Source organism: Schistocerca americana, chromosome 11, assembly GCF_021461395.2.
Source record: "Schistocerca americana isolate TAMUIC-IGC-003095 chromosome 11, iqSchAmer2.1, whole genome shotgun sequence".
NCBI lineage: Eukaryota > Metazoa > Arthropoda > Insecta > Orthoptera > Acrididae > Schistocerca > Schistocerca americana.
Genome location: NC_060129.1, coordinates 101655808 through 101669769, shown reverse-complemented (window position 1 = coordinate 101669769; position 13962 = coordinate 101655808).

Genomic DNA, 13962 nt, shown 5'->3' with positions numbered 1-13962 from the left:
TGAAAGTTTTCAAAGACTGCACGGAGGAAAGGTCAAGTGAAAATGTTGTCAGTGCCTCTAAAGTTATACTCCTTAGTCGCTCATTGAAAAAATGGTGTTGCAGGTTTCTTAATATCACTGAAATTCATGTAGACGTGCAGCAAATGGCCGAAAACCTAGCTAAGGACCTAAAATGACGGTTTCGAAATATAGAGGAAAATTCCATTTTCGCAGAAGCAACTTCATTAAATCCCCAGTTCAAAGTACTGGTTTTCCTGATAAAAATTCTGCTGAGAAGGTGAAATTAAACCTGATCAGGCACTGTGAGAAATTTGTGACAAACACGTCCACTGCTACTGCAACAATCTCAGTTCCAACCACTGAATCTACTTCTAGTCTCTGGCTCGAATTTGACGAAGTGTTTTCCAGGCTGCAGAGTAGTCCACACCCGAGAGCTGCTGCAATGGTGGAAGTGGACAAATATTTACAAGAGCCCCTGCTACAGAGACAAGGCTGTCGGTATACCCCTCGCTCTTTGAACTTGGAAAAATACGACTGTGTATTGTTGCGACCTCCACGCCGTCTGAAAGAGTGTTCTCGAAGGCAGGACACCTTATAACTGACAGAAGAAATCGCCTGACAGGAAAAAGTGGAACAAATAATGTTATCAAACGGAAATCTCTGAACATTCGCCAAATCCGTTGATGTTTATTCATAAATATATATGTATTTTTTAAAAATAATTAGAACAATCCTTAAATTGACATTTAGTGTAATTATTTCAATAATCCCCCCCCATGAACCATGGACCTTGCCGTTGGTGGGGAGGCTTGCGTGCCTCAGCGATACAGATAGCCGTACCGTAGGTGCAACCACAACGGAGGGGTATCTGTTGAGAGGCCAGACAAACGTGTGGTTCCTGAAGAGGGGCAGCAGCCTTTTCAGTAGTTGCAAGGGCAACAGTCTGGATGATTGACTGATCTGGCCTTGTAACAATAACCAAAACGGCCTTGCTGTGCTGGTACTGCGAACGGCTGAAAGCAAGGGGAAACTACAGCCGTAATTTTTCCCGAGGGCATGCAGCTTTACTGTATGATTAAATGATGATGGCGTCCTCTTGGGTAAAATATTCCGGAGGTAAAATAGTCCCCCATTCGGATCTCCGGGCGGGGACTACTCAAGAGGATGTCGTTATCAGGAGGAAGAAAACTGGCGTTCTACGGATCGGAGCGTGGAATGTCAGATCCCTTAATCGGGCAGGTAGGTTAGAAAATTTAAAAAGGGAAATGGATAGGTTGAAGTTAGATATAGTGGGAATTAGTGAAGTTCGGTGGCAGGAGGAACAAGACTTCTGGTCAGGTGACTACAGGGTTATAAATACAAAATCAAATAGGGGTAATGCAGGAGTAGGTTTAATAATGAATAGGAAAATAGGAATGCGGGTAAGCTACTACAAACAGCAGAGTGAACGCATTATTGTGGCCAAGATAGATACGAAGCCCACGCCTACTACAGTAGTACAAGTTTATATGCCAACTAGCTCTGCAGATGACGAAGAAATTGAAGAAATGTATGATGAAATAAAAGAAATTATTCAGATTGTGAAGGGAGACGAAAATTTAATAGTCATGGGTGACTGGAATTCGAGTGTAGGAAAAGGGAGAGAAGGAAACATAGTAGGTGAATATGGATTGGGGGACAGAAATGAAAGAGGAAGCCGCCTGGTCGAATTTTGCACAGAGCACAACATAATCATAACTAACACTTGGTTTAAGAATCATGAAAGAAGGTTGTATACATGGAAGAACCCTGGAGATACTAAAAGGTATCAGATAGATTATATAATGGTAAGACAGAGATTTAGGAACCAGGTTTTAAATTGTAAGACATTTCCAGGGGCAGATGTGGACTCTGACCACAATCTATTGGTTATGACCTGTAGATTAAAACTGAAGAAACTGCAAAAAGGTAGGAATTTAAGGAGATGGGACCTGGATAAACTAAAAGAACCAGAGGTTGTACAGAGATTCAGGGAGAGCATAAGGGAGCAATTGACAGGAATGGGGGAAATAAATACAGTAGAAGAAGAATGGGTAGCTTTGAGGGATGAAATAGTGAAGGCAGCAGAGGATCAAGTAGGTAAAAAGACGAGGGCTGGTAGAAATCCTTGGGTAACAGAAGAAATATTGAATTTAATTGATGAAAGGAGAAAATATAAAAATGCAGTAAGTGAAACAGGCAAAAAGGAATACAAACGTCTCAAAAATGAGATCGACAGGAAGTGCAAAATGGCTAAGCAGGGATGGCTAGAGGACAAATGTAAGGATGTAGAGGCCTATCTCACTAGGGGTAAGATAGATACCGCCTACAGGAAAATTAAAGAGACCTTTGGAGATAAGAGAACGACTTGTATGAATATCAAGAGCTCAGATGGAAACCCAGTTCTAAGCAAAGAAGGGAAAGCAGAAAGGTGGAAGGAGTATATAGAGGGTCTATACAAGGGCGATGTACTTGAGGACAATATTATGGAACTGGAACAGGATGTAGATGAAGATGAAATGGGAGATATGATACTGCGTGAAGAGTTTGACAGAGCACTGAAAGACCTGAGTCGAAACAAGGCCCCCGGAGTAGACAATATTCCATTGGAACTACTGACGGCCGTGGGAGAGCCAGTCCTGACAAAACTCTACCATCTGGTGAGCAAGATGTATTAAACAGGCGAAATACCCTCAGACTTCAAGAAGAATATAATAATTCCAATCCCAAAGAAAGCAGGTGTTGACAGATGTGAAAATTACCGAACTATCAGCTTAATAAGTCACAGCTGCAAAATACTAACACGAATTCTTTACAGACGAATGGAAAAACTAGTAGAAGCCAACCTCGGGGAAGATCAGTTTGGATTCCGTAAAAACACTGGAACACGTGAGGCAATACTGACCTTACGACTTATCTTAGAAGAAAGATTAAGGAAAGGCAAACCTACGTTTATAGCATTTGTAGACTTAGAGAAGGCTTTTGACAATGTTGACTGGAATACTCTCTTTCAAATTCTAAAGGTGGCAGGGGTAAAATACAGGGAGCGAAAGGCTATTTACAATTTGTACGGAAACCAGATGGCAGTTATAAGAGTCGAGGGGCATGAAAGGGAAGCAGTGGTTGGGAAGGGAGTAAGACAGGGTTGTAGCCTCTCCCCGATGTTGTTCAATCTGTATATTGAGCAAGCAGTAAAGGAAACAAAAGAAAAATTCGGAGTAGGTATTAAAATTCATGGAGAAGAAATAAAAACTTTGAGGTTCGCGATGACATTGTAATTCTGTCAGAGACAGCAAAGGACTTGGAAGAGCAGTTGAATGGAATGGACAGTGTCTTGAAAGGAGGATATAAGATGAACATCAACAAAAGCAAAACAAGGATAATGGAATGTAGTCTAATTAAGTCGGGTGATGCTGAGGGAATTAGATTAGGAAATGAGGCACTTAAAGTAGTAAAGGAGTTTTGCTATTTGGGGAGCAAAATAACTGATGATGGTCGAAGTAGAGAGGATATAAAATGTAGGCAGGCAATGGCAAGGAAAGCGTTTCTGAAGAAGAGAAATTTGTTAACATCCAGTATTGATTTAAGTGTCAGGAAGTCATTTCTGAAAGTATTCGTATGGAGTGTAGCCATGTATGGAAGTGAAACATGGACGATAAATAGTTTGGACAAGAAGAGAATAGAAGCTTTCGAAATGTGGTGCTACAGAAGAATGCTGAAGATTAGATGGGTAGATCACATAACTAATGAGGAAGTATTGAATAGGATTGGGGAGAAGAGAAGTTTGTGGCACAACTTGACCAGAAGAAGGGATCGGTTGGTGGGACATGTTCTGAGGCATCAAGGGATCACCAATTTAGTATTGGAGGGTAGCGTGGAGGGTAAAAATCGTAGAGGGAGACCAAGAGATGAATACACTAAGCAGATTCAGAAGGATGTAGGTTGCAGTAGGTACTGGGAGATGAAGAAGCTTGCACAGGATAGAGTAGCATGGAGAGCTGCATCAAACCAGTCTCAGGACTGAAGACCACAACAACAACAACAATTTCAATAATGTGTATGAGATAAACAATCCAATATGAACCATTATCTTTCAAGCGTGGATTCGACTCATGCTTCAGTTCCAGACTCAGAAGGTAAGCATTTTACTTTCATATTGGCTGTGCGAGCTCACACAGCCAGCCTCTTCGTTTGTATCTTTAATTCATTCGTCTGCAAGCGCTGCCAACGGTAGGCTACCCGTAGACGCGAAGTATAACTGCACAAAGAGTCACGGGTAATGTTGTCAGCACTGCAAGAAGCAGCTGACGCTGCCTTCCCCTCGCCCCTCACCACACCAACCCCACCTAAACCTATCGTTCCCCACAAACGCCGCGCGATCCGTCGACAGGCAGTAGAGGGAGGACTGAAGTGAAGGGAGGATGAGTGACGTAGCGCCGATGTAGTGGGAGACGGAAAGGGGATGAGAGTGAGTGAACTAGAACAAAGTGTGGAGTGTGCTATCTGTGAAGAATTTGAAGTACCAGTTCATTGAAATTGAGTGGTTAGTTCAAACTTCACTGGAGTGAAGCGTTCATTTGAACGACTCATTCACTAGCTGGCAGTGCAGCATTTCGCGATGGCGATCTACCTGCCCAGCCGTCAACCGGTCTGACTTTTGTGTCCTACATGACACTTCAACCTTGAACCTTGACCCTAACTTCTTACCGGATGAGCAACCCGGCCACATCTAACGACACTGGTCAAAACACATCTAGACGTGGAATGTTTATCTACGCCGTACTCTCATCTCTATGTGAAACGGTTCTGTACTGTGCCACGTCGGTTGTAGTTCACTGACGCTTTTAACGGGTTGCCAGAGTACAGACACACTTCTACTACTATGACTGGTGCCGTTTTTACTTTGACTAACGCTTGTCCTAAAAGGTAATTTTATATAATCAAACTCTGCTGTCTGCTATTTGTAGAACTTTTGCCCTACTTCGTTTTCTGAGGCTAAAGTGTCAGTTTTTATGTAATAGGACTATTCTGAGCAAATCCTTACTTTGCTTTTGTTTCAAATTCCATCATCTGGTAGCAAGGTGAACTGATGCGACGAAAATGATGTCAATAAAGTAACATCCTATGTTCTCCTACATTTTGAAATCAATAAAGGATTCTTTTACACATCAAAATGAGTAAATATATAGCATTGTGAAATTCGCCTGTACTCCGCCCCTCCATAAACTAATGTCAATAGCGTTAGCAGATTTTTGTGAATCGAGCTTACACACTCCATGGTTAGCGGCGCCATCCGGTAGTCGGCGCTTTCGTGTAGTAAAAACATACACACATATATACATTACATACGCGGCCAGTTCCCTGACGGCTGTAGTACAGCCACTCCCTGGTTCCTGCAGCGTTGCGAGTGACGGGCCATACCTACATCCGCACATGGGCTGTGTGATAGTTACCTCTGTCAGAGTCTGTGCATTCCAACACAATAGTGGCATTATGAGCAGTGGACCTGTATGGCTGACGATGCACACTGCGTATCCAATACGACCTACTTTCGGCAAGTTCAGTGCTTGATTTGTGACGATACGCATAGGTACTCCCCGCTGGTGTCTCGGTCTTGGGAAAAAAAAAGGATCGATACTGCAAATTTTGAGACGTGGTATGATAGAACATTATCTTTTTAGTAGTAAAGATGTTGCACTGTCACTTTTGAAATGCGCAGAAAAGCGTTAAAATACCGTCTGAAGAGGTCAGTTGCAGAAACACACACCTGACCCCCCCCCCACGCTGCCACCCTGGAAGGTCACCACAGTATCGGAACCTGTTTTTTACAAATCAAGCACTAGCTGAGGTTAAAGCTGTACACCACTTACCAAATGCATTTCATGTCATTATTTTTGTCACGGTACATAAAAATTTTCAGTGTGTGCATGGCAGCAAGAGCGATTCAGCTCAACAGATTATGGCGCTGTGTAATGCCTGGTGGCTGATACGTACCAATAAATATTACTACCTGTCTGTGTGAATAGAATTTTAAGCATAAAACGTATTATGCTATAGTTGACCTCTTTTATGCTACATTTTTGTATTTTAGATCTCAAGAAGTCTCGTCAATGATCTGAAACTAGTAATCAGTAGAGGAGTTTTAGCGCTCTTGAAATACGACTTTTATCCACACATTTTAACATAACAGATCGCCCATCATCCCTTTTGAAAATGGGAAATAATAACGAAAAAGAACTTTAACTTTTGTGCCCAAGGGCATATTTTGCACTGGGTTGACGCCACCTGCGACCGCAATTCTAACTCGGTCTAAATTTCTTTTGGCAACAGAGAATGCAAGATTGATGGCGCATTGTTGAATGTCAAGTTGCTTAGTTTCATTTTCATGGTTGATTTATAGACTAACCATTATAATTAGCAGTTTGTCACAGTTGAGCAAACGTGTTTCTTTTGAGGAAGATTTTCTACAATGACTCATAAAGACCTGAACGAGGCGGAAATTTTCGCTTAAGCTTTAATAGCCGAACAAGTATCAGAGTTAGGGGATTTCGAGTCGAATTATATAGACATTGAAGAGAATAAAAACAAAGAAGATACGGGAAGGGGTGGGAGCAATGAAGAAACAATGCACACGACAACACTCCCAATATGCTACTTCTGGTAGAGTGCATCCAGGAGCAGCTCCAAGAATACGTAAAAATGGTTCTGCGAACTTGGCCCATAAACCTCAGCGAAGAAGTATCTGAATCAATCAAAAAAATTTTTACTCCTGAAATGGTTAGGAAAATAACTGACGATACAATTGTATCATGTGAATACAAAAAATGGATCTCTTGCCAGCGATCTTGAACTATACGCTGTACAGTAACACATACTACAATATACTGACACACTTAACATAATCTGTTACATTAGTTTGCTTTTAACATCTAAGATGTACGTACTCACTTTGCATTTGACGATGTATTCGTTGTGACGCTTGATTTGAAACCAACAATCTGCAGAAATCAAATGTTTGAAAATAAGAGCTACCTCCCCAAATAAGCAACAAAAAAAAAACTAACATTGGATCTCACAGCCGATACATTTGTCCGAAAATGGAACAAAAATACGTAGTTTTATTCGGTAAGTCGCAAAAAGAGACGTCCTAAGGGACTTTATAAATACAGCGTTCATATAGGGTTTAGATGGGACCATTAGATTCCTGTGTTATAGCCTAAATACAGCATTCACGTACGGTTTGGATGGAACCATTAGATTTCGATGTTATAGCCAATAAGTCGTTAAAAGTGATGTCGCTATGAACGGTCTCGACTGAATGTATCCACAGGACGTGTGGCCTGTAATTGAAAAAGTGGCGTGCCAACGCGTCTCCTCGAGGCTTTCAGGCTTGCAGCGAAATGACGACGACGAGAAAAATTGAGGAATTGCAGCCAATATAAGAGGCCTTGCCGACGATCGCCCCAACCACGCGACATTCGCGAGCGGAACAGGAGTAGGCGGGTAACAGTATGAGGAGAAATGTTGTTGAGAATAGGTTCTGGGTTCGAACCCCAGTCCAACACAAAGCTTCACGTCATGGCATTTCAAATAAGTTACATGTGAAGAAGCAATATTTAACATCTCTCGTAGTTCGTTAACAAGGGCAATGGATGCTGGGTAGGAATCAGCGTCCGTTAAAAATGTTTACGTTATGTAATTTATAGTTGATATTTGCTAACTGATACTGTCTAAAATCGAGGTATATCACTCTCTGTATACCTAGTCAGGAATGACTGTTTCCGTCAGTCACGAAATCTTTGCTTAGTCTACATGACCTGGGTTTGAATCCATATGCAGAACGGGACGGTTCGTCATGTCATTTGAAGTTCATAGATATTCTCAACTAGCAGCTCGTGAATAACTTAAATTTTTAGTATCATTTTGCGTTAAATAATAAGTACGGTATGTTACTTTGAAGAAAAAAATCATGAATATGACGAACTTACTACGTGCATTACCTATCCGACGTAACACTGAGAGTGGTAACATTTGTGGTACATCATTTATTGTAATAAATGTGAGCTTACAAGCGTTAAGGACAGTTTATATGTGATAAAGGGTTCCCTGATATTTGTACTATCTTGGTATTACTTTACATCTTGAGTTACTGCGATACAGAGCAGTGTTTCCAAGTGGTGACTTGTTGGAACCATTTTCAACAGTCAAACGACTGTACTGAGAGGCAATTAGAGGACCTGCTAAACAGCTGCGTTATGCGGGTTGCATGCGAATCAGGCGAAATGCAATTCGATTCGTTCGGATACTTGTGAGCATGACTGTATGTACAAAAGTTGTGTAACAGAAAGGAATATTATGGGTCCGATACAAGTAGACTATCCTCACCATTTACGTACGTAATCGTTCATTGCTTACGGAAAGATTCCGGACCGTAACGTACACAGTGTAAGTACTGGCATCAGAGGCGGTACCTTCAGTGTCGGTGCTGTGTGGTCAGGAAGGGGCAAAGTGCAAGCACGTTCTATGAAAGAAATATTAGGCGCTGCTGTGACTAATAGTAAGGGCACAGAACTGTTTTGTTTGTAAACATTGTAGGGGGTGTTCTTGGAGGCAGATTATCTGTAAAAATATTCCTACATTATTCAAAGAATTCGTAAATATAGTATTGTCAACCAATCTGACTAAAATTTGAACTAATTTTTGGCATTACATAAAACCAGCAAGCGGATCGAAACCATGAGTTGAGTCGCTCAGTGACCATACTACCACAGAAGCGGAAGATGACCGACAGAAGGCGAAAAACAGAGCTGCCATGAATCATTCACTCGTTTCCAGAATTCTAAATTTTTGGAAATATTGCTTGCACAAATATGAATGGAGCATGAATATAACAGCAAACCCAGCGAGTTTAAACTGTGCCGACCACCTCACATTAACAATGCAGCGCCTTGCCAAAATGCCGACAAAGCGAGATAAGACTTTTCTCGTGTGGTAATATGCGGGATATTTGACCAAATGTGGCAGCTGCAACCGTGTAGGGGGGTGAACGAGATTTCTGTACGCGGTCGAAAGAAGTCAACAGCAGGCGCACGCCGCAAACTCTAAATACCGCAGCAAAGTGTGTGGAACACCGTGCGTCGGCGGTCACACATCGACCCGCGCCGTCTGCATTTCTCACAACTATTAAAACCGCGCCGTCTGCATTTCTCACAACTATTAAAAGCAGAAGGTTGCGGCCGGTGCCTTCAGATTTGCGCCACTATGCACGGACCGGCTGAGGATGGACATTTCGTCCCCATGCTCATACTTAGCAACGAAGCAACCTAGCATTTATCTGAAAGTGTTTATCTCCGCCATGTGAGTGTGTGGCGTACTGTGGAACGTTGTAGTTCCTCCACAGAATGAAAACGGCCCATTCAAGCTTTGTCTGTGACACTGGACAGAAAACATTAACCATCGGAGAATCTGGTTCATGCGCCGCAATTTCATGAGGATTTTCAGTAGCCCACACTCACATTGCGGAGGTTAAGTTTTTCAGATACATTCTAGGTTGCTTCGTCGCGGAAGATCAGCATGGAGGTTCAGCATGGAGGTTCATCCTCCAGTGCTCCCTCCGTTGTGGCGCGAATCTGAAGGCGCCGGCCGCAACCCTCCGGGCTGCAGACGGTACGGTTCAAAGTGTAACAGCCGACGCACGGTCTTCCGCACACCTTGCTGCGGTATTTAGAATTCGCGGCTTGTCGCTGCTGTTGACTTCTTTGTACAAAAATCTCGCTCACACTCCTTCACGGCCGCAGCTGCCGTATTTGGTCAAACATCTCGTACTTTCCAACACACGAAAACTCTTCTCTCGCCTTGTCGGGATTTTCGCAAGGCGCTGCATTGTTAATATGAGGTGGTCGGCACAGTCTAAACTCGCTGAGGCGAAAAATATTTCGGAAAATGTACAATTCTGGAAACCAGTGAATGATTTATTGGTAGCCCCGTATTTCGCCTCCTGTGTCGTCTTTCGTTGCTGTGACGGTATGGCCACTGAGCGACTCAACTCATGATTTCGATCCCGTTGTTGTTTTCATGTGACGCCAAAAGTTCTCTTAATTATTAGTCGGAAAGTTTGACAGTGTTGTATTTACAAATTCTTTTAATAATATAGATAATATTTGCACACAAAACCTGCCTCCAAGGATTCTCCTGATAATGTTAAGAATCAAAGCAGTTCTGTTAATCTCCAATTAATCACCGCAGCGCCTAATATTTCATTCACAAAATGTACTAGCACTTCTGTACTAACTAATCACACAGTGCCAAAACTATGTAGTGACTTCAATGCTACTACCTAGACTGCGTACATTAGTATCTGCCATCTTGCCGTAAGCAGTCAACGATGATGTACGTAAATGGTCAGTATATGCCTACTTGTACCCGATTTTTATTACTCCTTTCCAGTACACTATTCATTAAGTACGATCATGCAACCCAAGGCAATTTCACACCTGACTGACGTACTCATAGACCAAGACACAGGTACCGTTAATAGATATCGTGTCTTTGCATTTCGTAATTAAGTCTAGAACTTCTTTCTGTGCAACCTCAAGAATGAAAAATTAATAGCCCAATGGCTTTATTCTTCCTGCAAAACAATGCTGAGAAATTGATATATCATAGTGTTTTCTAACACGTATGGTGAGCTATCAGAGCTGCTATTCATTAACTTTTAATTCACGTCTTACCGACAATTTACTTATAGAATCGAGTGGCTCCTTTCCTTACCTGAAATACCGATAACAAGATACGAAGTGCCACAGTAACTGATCTAACTTACTTTAAAGGGCAGATGGACCTGTACTATATCGATGACTTGTACATATATTGTACATCATTTTCGTTACCACTCACCAATGATCCTGCTTCCTGTTTGTTTTTCATTTAAGGCATACTGAATCTGTAGCTGAGTTCACTGTTGCGTTCCATCTAGTAATGTAGTGTCCGAACACGAAGCTCCGACGTCATTTGCATGGGAAAATTTAGTCGATAATTTCACATCTCCAGACAAAAACCGATCGTGAAGGTTTGATATTTTGCACAGAAACGAATATTCTTTTAAATGGTGGTTAACGCAAGTACTGATCAGCTTTTGAAAGCCACCTAACAACTGTTTTTTTGAAAATCGGAAACCGGTAATGGTTTTGTGTAAATAAACTTTGCATATCATATTCGTCGTTGACTGCTCTAATTAAGTTATAGTCTTTATAATTTTACTACAGCCTAGTTTCTCATGCTGTTTGTTTTCGAGAATGCAGCGATAGATAGCAGGCACTATATAGTGTGTCTCAAATCAACATGAATATTATTCAAAAGACCAGTAGTAATTGATACGCGTTACCACTGCATTGGAAAGCACGTTTCCTCATAACATTAGCAGTAAAAAGTTCAACTCGATTATCCATTATATCATTCAGAAGACGCACTACATGATACCGATAACTCGCGTCATAAGTAAGCACGATAATATTCTTCAGATCCATTTGTTCCTTTTTAGGCCACTCGGCCAATGGGTTAACAAAAATTTGAAAGCGCACGAAAGACTTGAACTTAATAGTGCGACGGAGCAAAACGGAGCAAACGAAACAAAATCGTGGCCGGGACAGCACGGCCTGTATTAGCCTGGGCCGTGTTGACTCCCGCAGTGGCCCGCGCCCACATGTCAACAGGCGTACGAGGCTGGCTGCACCGATGCCTCTTTGTGCAGAGGCTGCGTCCGTCTTGTGCACACGCAAATTTACGCAGGTGTAAACGTACGTTTACACTAGCTACGAACTGTGTCCTTACTCTAGGTACGAACTGTGCCCCATACTGAAAATTACTGAACCTGCCGTTACAACTGTATTTCGATCCATGACGTCATCAAAACGGACATAAAACACTCGTCGAAATCTAACGTGCATAAAATATCTGACACAGCAATAATTATCGTTACTGTAACACTCCATTTCTTTGGCTCCGCTAACTCACAACCGTACTGTAACCTGTCAACCCAGCCGAGACCTTGGGCTATGCAACACGTCAATTTTCCACCACAACCTATATTAGAAAAAATACGTAATATACCAGTCATGTAAACATCACCGCGTTCTGTTGTATCCGTAAGTATATATGACGTCACGGAGTACATCATTACGCCACGGGGCAATGTTGACGCCCCCTATCGGTAGCTGCGACCTGCTCCAGTTTAGACAGTCGCCTGTACTGGGAAGACGGGTATTTACAGAACCTAAGGAGTGTTGACGCTTCAAAAAGGTGAAACAAGACGGAGGTCAGACAACTGCAAACTTTTTTTTAACTGGCTAACAACTAAATGGTTTATGACCAAATGGGCCACAAATGCGACAGCGAAATTTTCGCGAATCGCTTTTTTCTTCAGCAGAGGCATAGAAGTACCGGGTGGTCGTAAGTAAAATGCAGCCACTCACCGAAGTTCACTGTGGTCTGTAATTACCGTATGGCAACGAAACTTGGCAGGTATGCTAAGGCGTTAATGCGAAACCAGTCTTCGCCGGAGGAAATCAGTTCCGGTTTTAGTTACCAGGTGCGAATCTGTCGCTGTGCAACGTCTCGCCGAAGTCTTCGGTGCTCATACTGAACAAATTGTGCAGCTGGCGCTTAATAACAAGATCTACATTCTGCCTTTCTCACTTGTTTGACCCTTCCTGCCCACGTTCCGTTGCCAATCCATTACATATGGAAACATTTCTATACGTCTTTCTTCCGTTGATAGAGTCATTTGGTGGCCAAAATCGGAAATAATTCCTTTCCAGTGTAAACCGGTTCCGCAAGGGGGCTTTAGTATACCAAGTTTCGCTACCATACAATAGTTACAGTCCACACTGGACCCCTGTGAGTGGCTCAACTTCAGATTATGAGCACCCAGTGGTACAGTACCGTTACTGCCAGCCCAAGTATCGTGTGAGACACCACACTGTCAAAGATTCTGCTGGTGGACAGAACACGTGAAGAATTAAAAGCACCCAGAAACATTGTACACATTCGTAAGTCACCAGCGATCTTAATCCGTAATTATGGGCAATCGATGTGTGCTTCAGAGAGCGAATTCCACACATTATCGATTAAATGGCGGCCTTTTTCTGAAACTGTTTTGACTGCGGCCACTCTTCATCCGTCAACGTCACATTTCCCGACAATTCAGCCAACTGATGTCGCTACCCACGAGACGTTTTGGACAGGTCTTCAATACGGTGCTTCAATTGCGTTGCATATTTTGTGATAGCCGAGTATAAAAACGGAAACCACCACAAACACCCACTTCAGTGTCACGAAAGTGAGAGCCATTTGGAGCTCAGATTTCGGGTTGCGCATTGTTCATAAAATTCGTGGAACTTTTATTCAATCATCCTGTCCCTCTCGTGTGAAGACAGTCACTTTTATGTGACATCACGCGTCCTGTGCTGCGATTGGATGCGGCGAACAAACTGGACAGTCGCTGTGCTGATCTACACGTTTGCGAAGTTAAAGTTAGCAATTTCGTAGCTTTGGTACTCAAATTTGCGTTTTATGACGATATGTAGTCTAAATGATACACGACATTTCAGAAGTCTTCAAGATTTTCAGTACTTTATCATGCTAAAATGTCGGTAAATCGGACGTCAGTGGCTACCGATAATTCCCAAACAGTGACTTACCATCAGTAAAGGGTAAGGCTTCTGTGGCAGTATCTGCCAAACGAAATAATATTTGCTATAGGTTTCAGTCAAATATAATTAGCAAATGCCGCCACAAATGTAATTCCGACGTGATTCAGCGCTCTGACGGAAACTAACAACAAATCTACCTCGATTCTCGCAAATATTGCACTGGAAATGGCACAAATTAAATCTAGATTCGGTCGTCGTTATAGGCCGCATATAAAAATTTACACTGCACTTTAAT